Here is a 12,266-nt window from a genome sequence, read left to right as displayed (position 1 = left end):
ATGGTACCTGTTGCCGTCGAGGCGCTCGGGAGCGACGCCGGGCGCTGTGCTTTAGGCGTCTTGCCTCTGACACCGCCGCGCTCGGGCAGGGAGAAGCGTCGCGACCCAGAAAGAGGGGGCTTACGTGTGTTTGTGCAGCGCGTAAAGGAAGATGCACGGGAGTGACTCTGAGCCGAATAAGCACGCAGGCAGCATCTTTGTGTCTGCTCCCGTCTCTCTCTCTCTCTCTCTCTCTGCGCGTTCGGGAGTGTAATCAGCTTAATTACGGGCGCTCTGATTTTACGGGCGAGGTCGGCGCGTTCGAGCGCCGCCGTGATTTAAGGGCGCCGACGCACGACTCTGCCCTCGCCGCTTCCGCAGCAGCGAAGGCGGGGTCACTCCCGCCTCGGACTCATGTAGAGCCGGGCGAGGGGCGGTCCCCCGTTTCTGGAAGGCTCCGCCGCGGCGTCCCGGATGGACTGCCCTCTCCCCTCTCCCCTCTCCCCGCGCCCACTTGCTGGGGCGCAGGCTGGGAGCACCGCGCCGCTCCAACCTGTTGCTAAGAGAGCTCAGCATCTGTACCTCCTGACAAAACAGGGGCAGGAAGTCAGCCTGTGTTCCACTGACTATCCTAGCACAGCTGAGAAGGGAACGATTTAAGCAGTGTCCTATGGTGACACACACAATGGGTGTGGTCCCCTTTAATTATATTACAACAAAATACTAATAGTAGTTATATATTCATCAAAATAACGATGTTGGGACAATTACTGTTAAAACTATTGTTTTTCTCACTGTCATATGATATTATTTGTACCATTTCATGAGGTATATTTGAAAATGAGATTGAAAGCAACCTTGAGACAATGTCTTAATTACTTCAGACAAAGAAGCTTAGAGACGTTTCTGCAAAGCACAAAGCGATGAATAATTCATTTGGGGTTAAACTGGATTCTTTCAGTCCTTAGGTTGTCTTATGGGAAGGGGGAATCATTCACATCAAGACTACGCAGCACAAAATGCTCAATAAATCAAGGCAACGCCAAGTGCCTTCAGACAATGACTATGATAATGAGCAACACACTATTGAATCACACCAGGAAATTTGGTTTAAAACAACTACCATATTTTGATTTTTGATACAGTACTTGTTCACTTTCTTTGCATATAATAATAATAATAACACAGTTCAGGTAGCTATGATTATTATTATTACTGTTATTGTTCATGGTGAGGATGGTGATCTCAATAATAAAAAAATAAAAAATATATTTCAAGCCTATGAAGGACTTTTCATAGTGATGTATTAATGACTACAGTCATGTTATAATCAAGCCTCATGCTTTGCACTTTGTTCAACAGAAATAAGACCTGCTTTGTTATCCTTTTGGTCTGTGTGTGTGCGTGTGTGTAACATGCGTGCATGTACGTGTGCATGTGATTATACATGCATGTTGTTTATAACAGGGGACCTCTGCTTCTGTGCCTGCTTATGTTAAGTGGCACCCTGGTAGAAATTTGCACCCTCTGCTGAACACTTGTGACCTCATCACTAATCTGAGACTGGGGGTGAATTCTCCTTCCACACCTAGCTTCTCCTCCCCCATGGCAAAGCATCGGCTGGCTGGTCTCTGCCTGTTGGCCATAGTGTAGATAATCACGCAGAACCTCCCCCTCTTATACTGCCCCTGTAACACACAGTTGGAATTCTGATTTAATCTTGGCTGTTCAGTGTGGTATAGGCCCAACCCCCCTCCTCTCACATGTTAGTGGGAAAGCACTGCTGGCTTGGATCGTGCTCTGAAGTCAGAGACACCGATTAGGCGAGAGTCCTCTCTGAATCAGTATCCTGCTGGTGTTTAGAGAGTTCCTGTGAGGTAGGATCTCTGAACACCTGTCTCCTACATAGGGTTAACAGGGCGCACACATGATAATGGCGACTGACAGGATCAGTTGTGATACGGAGGAAGGGATGGCAAACTGGAAAAGAAAAGTGCTCCGGCAGTCACACCGGCTCTTTTCACCCAGCTGGTTTATTTCTTCCTTCCTAATGGCTGGCGTTCACGTCTTGGTGAGCCATAATGGCTGCCTGAAAGAACACGTCTCTGGCGAATGCCGCTAATCGGACAAGTGGAAAAAAAAGGAAGTCTCTGAAAGGAATTGGTATCGAATCAGATAGGAGCCAGCACGTGACGGGAGACCCCTGTAACCATGACAGGTGCATTTGTGGCTGTCGTTATGGCAACAAGGGGGTTGCCAGAGAGAATGAGAGATAGAGACAGAGAGAGAGAAAGGGAGAGAGAGGGTCTCTGTTTTTATGTTTTGACTAGATTGTGAATCTATATAAATAAACTGTTATATTACAAAATGAATAAATTATACTTAATGATATTATGAAAATTATATGAAAATTTGAAATTGAACATGAACTATTTTTTTTCCACCAAAGCCTGTGCATTTATGGTGTACTTTTAGAAGCATTCTACCAAAATAATTCCCAATTTTGGGAACATTCTGCATAAGCTTGGTAATGACATGGTTTGTGGAATAATGTAAATTAGCTGAGCCAAAAGTATCTAGTAGAAAGCTTTCCCTTTACATATATGTAAATATATTGATATATTTATTTATATGTCATCTCCAGTCAATAAAATAAATATTTCTTCTTACTTAGAGGAGGCTGACCTTTAGGTGTGGAGAGGCGGGGCTTTGTGTGTGATGTAATTCGGGGAAGTGGCAGACACAGACTCATCTGTCACTGTCCTTCAGCTTGTTGTGCTGTGGAGGGCTGCCCGTCTGTGTCTGACTGTGCATCAGGTGCGGCTCTGATTGAGGGCCTGTCCAGACGAACACCAGGGACAGCCCGGCCTCCCTCCTCTCTTCCAGGGCCATGCAATCACAATCAGAGAGGAAGAGTCAACTGAGCCCCTTCAGTCAAACAGTGCCAGACAGCACACAGGAGTGCTTTGCGTCATTGCATCGGAGCTTATGTTTAACAAAAACACTTTGACTTTAATGCTGGGACTCCATGTGCAGTACTAGATGCACTATGAAGTCAAATGGAAAGACTTGCTCATCGTTAAATTAAATAATCGGAGCTGTCCTTGGAGCGGGTGAGGGGGCTGATCTTGCTTCAGGCGTGTTTATGCCGAAACAGAAGACAGGGGAAGGAGTAACGAAATAGCTTCCAGGTTTTTGAATAATCTCACTGTGTTTGTTTTCTTCATGATATTGCAAAATTAAAATAACAGTAGTGTGTGAGCATGCATCAACTGAATATGCTTTCTGTTTTTGAATCATCAAATGATCAATAATAATACTTATAACTACACATCCACATGGTTCACTGATACAATGAAAACAAAATTGTACTCCACACTGGTCTTTGAGCATTAGGCATAAGTACAATGCTGTGTCAACCACACTTTGCATTTTGATTCATTATGGCACACTATAATCATGCATTTATGTAATGATTATATCACAGCATTCAAATTCAATGGAATAAATGCAGTAAAGTGTAACAACTTTGAGCATATTGTTTTACACTTGGTGAACCATTTTAATTAACTGCTATGGTGGACATTCAGTTGGGCCCTAATAGGTGTGTTGAGGGGGTTTTACTGTTTCTGTAGTTTAACATGTAGTGTACTGAGTTAAAGCTCTAGGGTCTATACCATTAACCCTTCATGCTGTAGCCAAAGACAGATAAACAGGTAAATATTCAGTAAAATGGGAGCAGGATCCAAGGAGCGTGCCCAGGTCTCGCAGGAACCATGGAAACACAGGTGAAAGTGAGGCTGCATTGTGATTGGCCAGCCACGCAGAGAGCGTATTCAAAGCAGGGAGGCACGGTAAATCACCACCGGGTTGTACCCCGCTGTGCGGGCACCGTGTTCCTGCTGTTAGCACGATGTAGCGGGGCTCAGCGAGCGACGGGCTAAACGACTAACGCATCTGGCGAATTTCAACCTGACCCAACGCCTTGATAGCATTTACAACATAATTGAAAACCAATCTGGACGCGCAGTTCTAATTGGGGTGCAAAGCAGGAAGTGAGCTTGGCGGCTCCTGCGGGGAATGGAGTGGGGGGAGGGGGAACACGGTGGAGAGAGATGGGAAGGGACTGCGTCTCACCGCGGAACATGCCAGATGTATTCTGAACCTGGAGACTTGCCTCGTAACGCTACTGTGCGATGCCACCAAATCTGTTGTCGGCAGGCAGTTAATTTAGGAAAGCCTCTATTTAAGACTCAAAATTAAGGCCCTGCGATGCACGGGGGCTCCTGCCAAATAAAGGGCAAGCCCTTTTTTCCGTTAATGAGGCTTAAGATCAGCCTTTAATTAACCGAGCGACTGCATCCGTTGCTTCGCATCACCACAGCACAACTGAAAGGAATTTCATTCATCATTTGTTAATGTGAATGCCTCTGGCATTGTGAAGTTTGCTGGCATGTCTGTTGGCACAAAGGAAATTAATTTCTTTGTCTTCTACTGGACGTAGAAGCACTGCACGTGGTTGTGTGTGCTTCGATAACATCATGACCAATCATCATCAAAAAGGCCCCTTACCTACCCAATATCAAATCTTCTTTGGTCAGACCTTTTTTTGTGTGATCACAAAGAATTCTTCTTGCCTACTACACATCATTATTAATTCATTTTGAAAACCCCTGCCCACCTCCCCCATTTTTGTATTTCTCATCAACAAGATGAAAAGCTGTTGTCGGAATCCTTCCGTGGGGAAATGGCCGTTAAGTGATTTAGCTTATTGCCATATGTCGAATGATCTTCCCTAGCCTTGGTACCAAGCATGTAATAAAAGCGCATGGAGTCACCTCTACTGCTTATAATCTCAGTGAGTTATTATAGCTCCGATGATACCAGTAAGTGGCCTCAGTGCAGGGACTAATTATTACTTTAGTGAAAATTTCCTTTGTTTCTACTGTAACTGTGTAAGCATGGGTAATGGCAGGCATAGATTCGCTCTTTATCTGGGACTGTGGAAAACCATCTTAAAATGGTAATTATATTAATGTTAACATTATTTTAGTTGGACAATGCACATTGCAGGAGCAGTGCAAATTATATAATCTGACACTTGCATTAGTTTTACCAATGTGGTCTATAGGCTGAAGGAGAATCAAAGGTAAGGTTTGGAAAACAATACGGTGAACTGAAGAAGCAATTGCTTTGAAGTGCTCACTGCTCAGTGTGCTCTCCTATTGTAACACTACTAATGTATGTGTGGAAAGCAGTTTAGAGAGGATGATAATACGCATATTAACGATCGTATTATTAAATCCTGCCTTTCAGCTCTCTCAAGGCCAGAAATGATAGTTTTCAAAACCCAATTGGACTGTGCAGCTCACAGAACAATTACAGGTAATTAGTCCTCGCTTGGTTGTTGTATTAATGGCTTCAGTATGAGCCAATGACAATATGGTGGCAATGGTGCCATTAGTGCCCGGTAGCAGATGTGAACTTTCAGAAAATGTTGAAGTGATGAGACTGAGCCCCAATTTGGAAAAAGCAGTTAAAGGTGTTCCAAGGAAATGGAGTTTGTGGTGGAACTTTTCATTGTAGCATGTGGCGATGTACTCCACTAAGTGTAGGAGCAGAGAGCAGGGAAGTTTTACCAAACTTTGCCACAATGTAAATTTCCTAGTCAGCAATGGTTTGTTTGTAATTTGTTGGGCCTTGCGTGGCTAACACGGCTAACGTGCTACATAGCGCCGGAAGCAGAGCCCGCGGGGGTAATTGGGGTCAGAGACAGACGGAGAGAGTTCAGCTGTAGCGCGTGTCAACCGGATCCTATTCGCCACGCGGTTCCCTCTCACACCGGAGAGACCAGGAGGTCGGGGGGGGGGGGAAGAGGAAAAAAACACCCGGCGAATTCCGGGGCGCCCACATTTTGATCCTGTAACCTTAGTCGGCATGTGCGGCCGCCACTCCGGAACAGGGCCGCGGGCCTGCCTTTCCCAGGCTCTCTGGTGTCCCCGGAACCCGATAGCGCCGGAGCGGAGCCGGGGACGCAGGGAGCGCGTCTGGAAAAGCGCTTAAATGTTTGAGCGGGATCCAGCATTCCCCGGGGGGGTTGCGGAGCGATTCGACAGCAGGGTAACCGGACCCCACCGGATCACCACCTGGGCCGTGCCCAGTGTGGGCCTGGATGGAGGGAAGGATATATAGAGAGAGAGATAGATAGATAGATAGAGAGAGAGAGATGACATGTTAGATGTCAACAAATTCTGGACAGATCAACCTCTAATTAATGATTTTTTATGAATTCTTTTGATTAGCTCATTTGGATGGTGCGATGCACAAATAGTCGCCATGCCTGCCTATTTATTATGCTGATTAAGGGTGTAGTTCGACTAAAATCTCAAGTAAGAGGTACGGAAAACTGTGGAGTCAGGGGCCGTCATCAGAAATAGAGGGGTGCTGTTTTAATTTCAGGACTCATCTCATTAGACGGTAAAGAGAGTTTAATCATAGAAAAAAAGCACCTTGTGTCATAATATATTGCGTCTGTTGTTGCCAACATGGACATTTTGTCCAACCATATTGGGTTTTGCTGAGACAAGCGCAGCGCTTAATGCTGAATTTGGCCTGCGTTCATGGGAACAGAGCAAGCTGCTGTGATTATTTGGCCTGGTTAATGTAAAGCACAAGGTTCAAACTCCAGGTCCAGAACACTATTTATTTATTGTATTTATTTTTTTATTTACCAAAGAGGGAGACCCATTAAGATTATCAGTTCTTTTTCCCTAGGAACCTGACCAGCAAGCCTCATTTCAGAACTGCAGCTCTGATATAGTCTGTCTGGATTGTGTTTGCAGTCGGAAAGAGATGTGGCTTATCTTTTTGCCATTGTACTGTATATTTTTAATCGGCCAAGGCCTGCTAATGAATTCTAATGTTGCTAACTCCCTCGCAGGCATCACGTGCATTGCTGATGGAGATGCAGGAACATAATTGTCAGATCTATTACTGACTGGACCTAAATAATGAATCTTTTGGTGGCTTTTAAACATGCGAGCCATACACAAATTTTGGTGTGATTTGAAATGTCTTGTTTACAGAGATCTACAAAGCAATGCTACTTCACACCTTCACACTGGGGTGTTTTTTTTAAATGTCTGCTCAGGTTTTGTCTCTGTGGTATTTCTGAGTAATTGCTTTTTAAAAAGTTGTCGTTCCATTTCTGGTTGCACAGTAACAGACATTTTACAGTGGCCAATCAATGGCCTACCATTGAGGGTTAAGGGCCCTGTCACAGCTGGGGAATAATGAACAAACTGCCTCTGATTGACCAGCCTACTGCCTTTTTGTAGTGGAGAGATTTTGTTTTCTTCTCATTTCGGAGTGATGGAATTGACCTTGTGGGCCATACAATCCTTCAGCATGTTAAGATCTCATTGTGACACCACTGCATTCCTGAATGTCATTAAATAAAATAAGGCCCTCAAAAGGTTATTCTCTGGGTTTTTTTCTCTGAAAAATATATATTTTTTCCTGATATCATTGATCGATTGTGTAAATAGCAGAAATACATGTTTTTGATCACATAACTAAGTACTTGAGGTTCATATAGTGTTCAGCAGTCGTTTGTGCACATGTGAATCTTTGGTTTGGAGATTTGCGTTCTCCTGTATTAGCTTGTAATTTGTTTAGGCAAGTGCATAAAACTCCAAATGTGGGGATTTGGATTAGCAGTATTTTTCTGTGGGTAAGACAGTGTTGTGACAGTGTGGGAATATCCTTGTTAAATGAATACCCTGAATTTCCTCAGCACTAAGACTGCACTAAATCTCTGTATTATTTGGCCACTAGCCACCTTGTAGAAGGGCTTTGGTGTGATCTGAATGTGCTCATCAGGAAGTCAGTCTTCACTCTTTGGTTGAGGGTTTGAGAAAGGGTTTGAGAAAGAAAACAGGTGTCACCTTGTAGCAGCTCCGTAGAGACGAAGACGGACATCCCTCCTTTCAGGAGTCCCTCTGAGCGTGAGAGACAGGGCGAATCTCTCCCACAGAAACGTCCTCAATCTCCAACTGCCAGATCACCCTGTTAGCCATTCACCGGGCTAACCGACTTCTATTTGAGGCTCACAGATGTAATAACCAACTGTTAAGCCCCGTTAATGGTGTACTCCAGGAACTCTTAGCGAACCATAATTTGATCTCTACCCCCCCTCCCACCCATTCCATTTTTTTCTGTACAGGAAGTTCACTGTTCTAGGTTTGAGACTGGTGAGTAATGTTACAGATCTAGATCTGCATCATACCCCTAAGATATACCAATACCAGCCTTTTGCCTTGGTGACATTTTGGGAGTACCATTACAAAACAGGAGAAAATTGAGTTTTCAGTGTAAAGCACTGTGCATAGTCATGACAAGAGCAATCTACATTTCCCTCAGCTTATAAAGGATTGGAGAAGACATCCTCTTTGCCTTTACTGCTGACTTCATCACAAACAGCACTGTAAACCACTGGATGTGATGTCTGTTGTGGGTTTTTTTCCCCCTATCCCTGCTCTGCTAACCCAGAAACACTGTAGTCAGCACAATTTTACAGTAGTCCTGCACACATCTTTCCCTCTCCCCCAGCCACACCTCAACCACCAGCATTATATAAAGCACGCTAACCGACTAGGGCTTGCAGCAAACCTGTTTGACTATATCTCAAATAAACCATTACCTTTTATTTGCTTTGCCTCCTTTAGAAAGTAAATCAAATTGCTTCATGAACGCTGTGTTGCTTTGAATGGACGAAAATAGTTCATTTGTGACCGTAGGTGGAATCTCTCAGCTGATAGATGGTGTTTAATAGGGCGTGTGTGTTGGTGTTGCCTGGAAGTGCACTGTAATCGGAAGAGGGGGCGGAAGTCAAGGATTAGGGGTTGTAGGAATGAATATGTTGAGTGAGTACGTGCCAGCAAGAGGGGTTGTAACTGTATTAAGAAGTTATAGCGGTGGTGACACCTGTTACAGTCTGGACCAGTTTAAGCATGACAGCCCCCCCCCCCCCCCATACCCCTCCCATCACCTCCAGCTACACAGACACTGTGTCAACCTGCTAATGACACACTCCACCATGAAACGCCTCCTTCATCAGCTGGAACCGCAGGCTCCCCAAACCACGCTCAAACCGCATAAACGCCCAGATTCCCTTCCAGCCATAACGAATTAACAGCAACTGGTGAAGCAGTTACCGAATGGGCATGATTTGCCGAGGCAAATACGTCAGGAGCTGGCTTATAGATTTACACTCAATAGATAAAGAGGTAGAGCTGTTCCTCTGTAGCACCAGGGCATTTTTTTGTTCGCTCACAGTTTTAGAAAATTGAATTTATGAGCAGCGACTTTTTGAGAAAAAAAGAAAAACAAAAAAAAAACAGGAAAACCTGATTCATAGCAAGAGGTAGCTGCGTATTAACGGTCCCTTGCTCCTCGGATTGATTTGTAGATGGGGGAAAATAAACGGGCAGTGGCATGTAATGACGTGATGTGACTAATGTAAACGCGGGCAGCACCAGGGCCCGGGAGGTGATGTAATGGCATCAGGGAAAGTGCTCCAGCTCGTTTCCAGGACGTGGTGCCTGAGAAATCCTCTCCGCTACTTCCAGAACGAGTCCCATGATGAAGTTGATTCCTCCGAGTTATTTCCAGACCATTGACATTTCTGGGTGATTGGTTATGGTTTGCCTGACTGTATTGTTCCAGACAGCTAGCTCGATTTCATACGAACAATACAAAGTATGAAACACCAGTATGAATGCAGGAAAGTTTGTGCAGTGCATGTCCTAATGTTCCTAAACTAGGAAGCATTTGTTTGTTGATTGTTTCTTGAAATGTAAGCTATAAATCCTCACCATAGGCCTATTTCACAAGATGGCGACCAAAACCGGATGTAGGGATACTTTGTTTCCGATTACCGTTGCTACGGACGCAAGTCCATTTCTGACAGCGAAAATTTGAGCCTAAACAGAGACGTGTGTTCTCACAGTCCCTGATAGCTCTGCCAACGTTCACTGTCCGATGTTATCCGTATTGTCGAAGCATTGCTAGTGAACGTTAAGCGATCTAAACTGGACAAGGGCTATAAATTATTTTTTGAGAAGTTTATATTCGGTTATGAAGGTAAGTATAACGTTAGCTCTGGTTCACCAGAAAGCTAAATAGCTAGCTTGCTAACCACATCAAGCCGATTAAAGAGATGTTTCACTTCGACACAAATTCTTTTCTGGAGGCGACTCCATTGTGTTTTCGTAGCGTGAAGCAACATCTGCTGTCCGTTAACAGCGTCTCTGTTCCTCTCGGTTGTCCCGAAAATGAATGAATAGGGAGCCTGACAACTGAGGAAAAGCGATTCTGTTAACATTGACGGTCAACAGGGGAGGCAAATGCTATGTACGTACAATGTTAGGCTCCACAAAATTACTTATGTTATTATACCGAAGTGAAATATCTCTGAATTAAGTTCTGTACTACCGTTACTATTTTGTGACATGTTGTTTGTGCTGTAGTTGTTCTAATAAAGATTTATATTGCTTGTCAGATCGCCTGTGTAATGGCCGTTTGTTTTCATCGCTGATAAAAACTACCCACACATTTTTAAATCAGCTGATATATCTTAAGTAGGCTTGTCGCGATGTCCGTCAATACATTTTGTAATTACAATTAACAACTAAAATAAACGTGCATCTGCAGTTTCAACATTGAATATCCAAATATGTGCTTGCTAACAAGCTAGCTGGCTAAAACGTAATTTGCTAATCATAACATAACATATAGCTCGCTAACTGATTTTATGACATTCCAAGTTCCAGCGCACACCAAACTACGGAGGAAGAGGTCTGCATGCTATTTCGCCGAGGCTCTCAACCAGGCGAACGTTTCCTTGCTCTCGTTTACAACCTGATACACTTCTCCAAACCGCGCAAAGAGTACAGATGAGCTGCTTAAACTCCGAATAACTCGCGATGTCGGTGTTTGAGGTGCTTGGCTAAGTTAGCTAGCTAGATGCGTTTCCTCTTTCAGTTTAAAATGAGCAATGACAGTGTTTCCAAACGTGTTTTTGACAATGTTGTCTTGATTATATAACCAAGGGCGAAGTATTCATACACATGAATTATTATTTTTTTGTTTCTCAAAGAGTGGTAGGGCCTATGTTTGGTGGAACTGTCATGGCAGGCGCACTGCCGCTAGCCATCTTTACCTGTTATGAATTGTTTTCGTGTTTTTAGCCGTTCTCAAGCAGGCCAACTCAGACTAGAGTGCGGTACGAAAATGGAAAAAACTAGAACTGTTACAATCACTAGGCTTTGATTTTGATTTGACAGTGAATTATATATTTTTGTATATTTAATATTTTTATTATTTTATATCTTTAACAGTAGGCAATGCAGCTAACTTAGCCAAGCACCCCAAACACCAACATCGCAAGTTATTCAAATAGTTTAAGCAGCTCACCTGTACTCTTTGCGCGGTTTGGAGAATTGCCTCAGGTTGTAAACAGGAGCAGGGAAACGTTCGCCTGGTTGAGAGCCTCGGCGAAATAGCGTGCAGACCTCTTCCTCCGTAGTTTGGTGTGCGCTGGAGCTGGCCATTGAGCCATAACACAGTATTCTGTCGCATGCTGCAGCAAGGGTTTCTATGAAACTCTCGCTGGTTAAGAGATTATTTTCTATTTCTCTAGCTCTTTGGGCCATTCCCTGTGAAATTTGGTGCCCTTACTTGAAAGGTCCTAATACCAAGAAAATAAGGACCCCTTAATGAAGTCCGAATTATTGCCTCATTCAAATTTTAATTATTTAACGTTTTTGTTTGCTTATCCTTGATTGTACTGTCAAATTTTACTGATGCTAATGTTAAACTTGTTTTTCTCACTCAGTAGCCCATGAAGAAAAAAAAAAGAAATTATTCAAAAAGTAAAAACGGCTGTCTTGTGATATGCCTGATTATAAACCGAGTTATATATATATTCGGAATTGAAGTTATATATTCGGAAATTGAATTTATATATTCGGGAATTGTACTTATATATCCAGAATTGAATTTATATATTCAGAAATTGAATTTATATATTCAGAATTGTACTTATATATTCGGGAATTGAATTTATATATTCAAGAATTGTACTTATATATCCAGAATTGAATTTATATATTCAGAAATAAATTGAATTTATATATTCAGAATTGTACTTATATATTCGGGAATTGAATTTATATATTCAAGAATTGTACTTATATATCCAGAATTGAATTTATATATTCAGAAAT

The 12,266-nt window shown here is 43.2% G+C and overlaps 1 protein-coding gene across 4 annotated transcripts in view; it reads left to right on the top strand.

Moving 5' to 3' along the window:
• Positions 1 to 12,266, top strand: part of ank3b (ankyrin 3b) — a 163,468-nt gene that overhangs the window by 33,496 nt on the left and 117,706 nt on the right. The window lies entirely within an intron of this gene.

The sequence above is a fragment of the Anguilla rostrata genome, chromosome 2 (assembly GCF_018555375.3).
Source record: "Anguilla rostrata isolate EN2019 chromosome 2, ASM1855537v3, whole genome shotgun sequence".
Lineage (NCBI taxonomy): Eukaryota > Metazoa > Chordata > Actinopteri > Anguilliformes > Anguillidae > Anguilla > Anguilla rostrata.
This window is presented reverse-complemented; position numbering and strand designations above follow the sequence as displayed.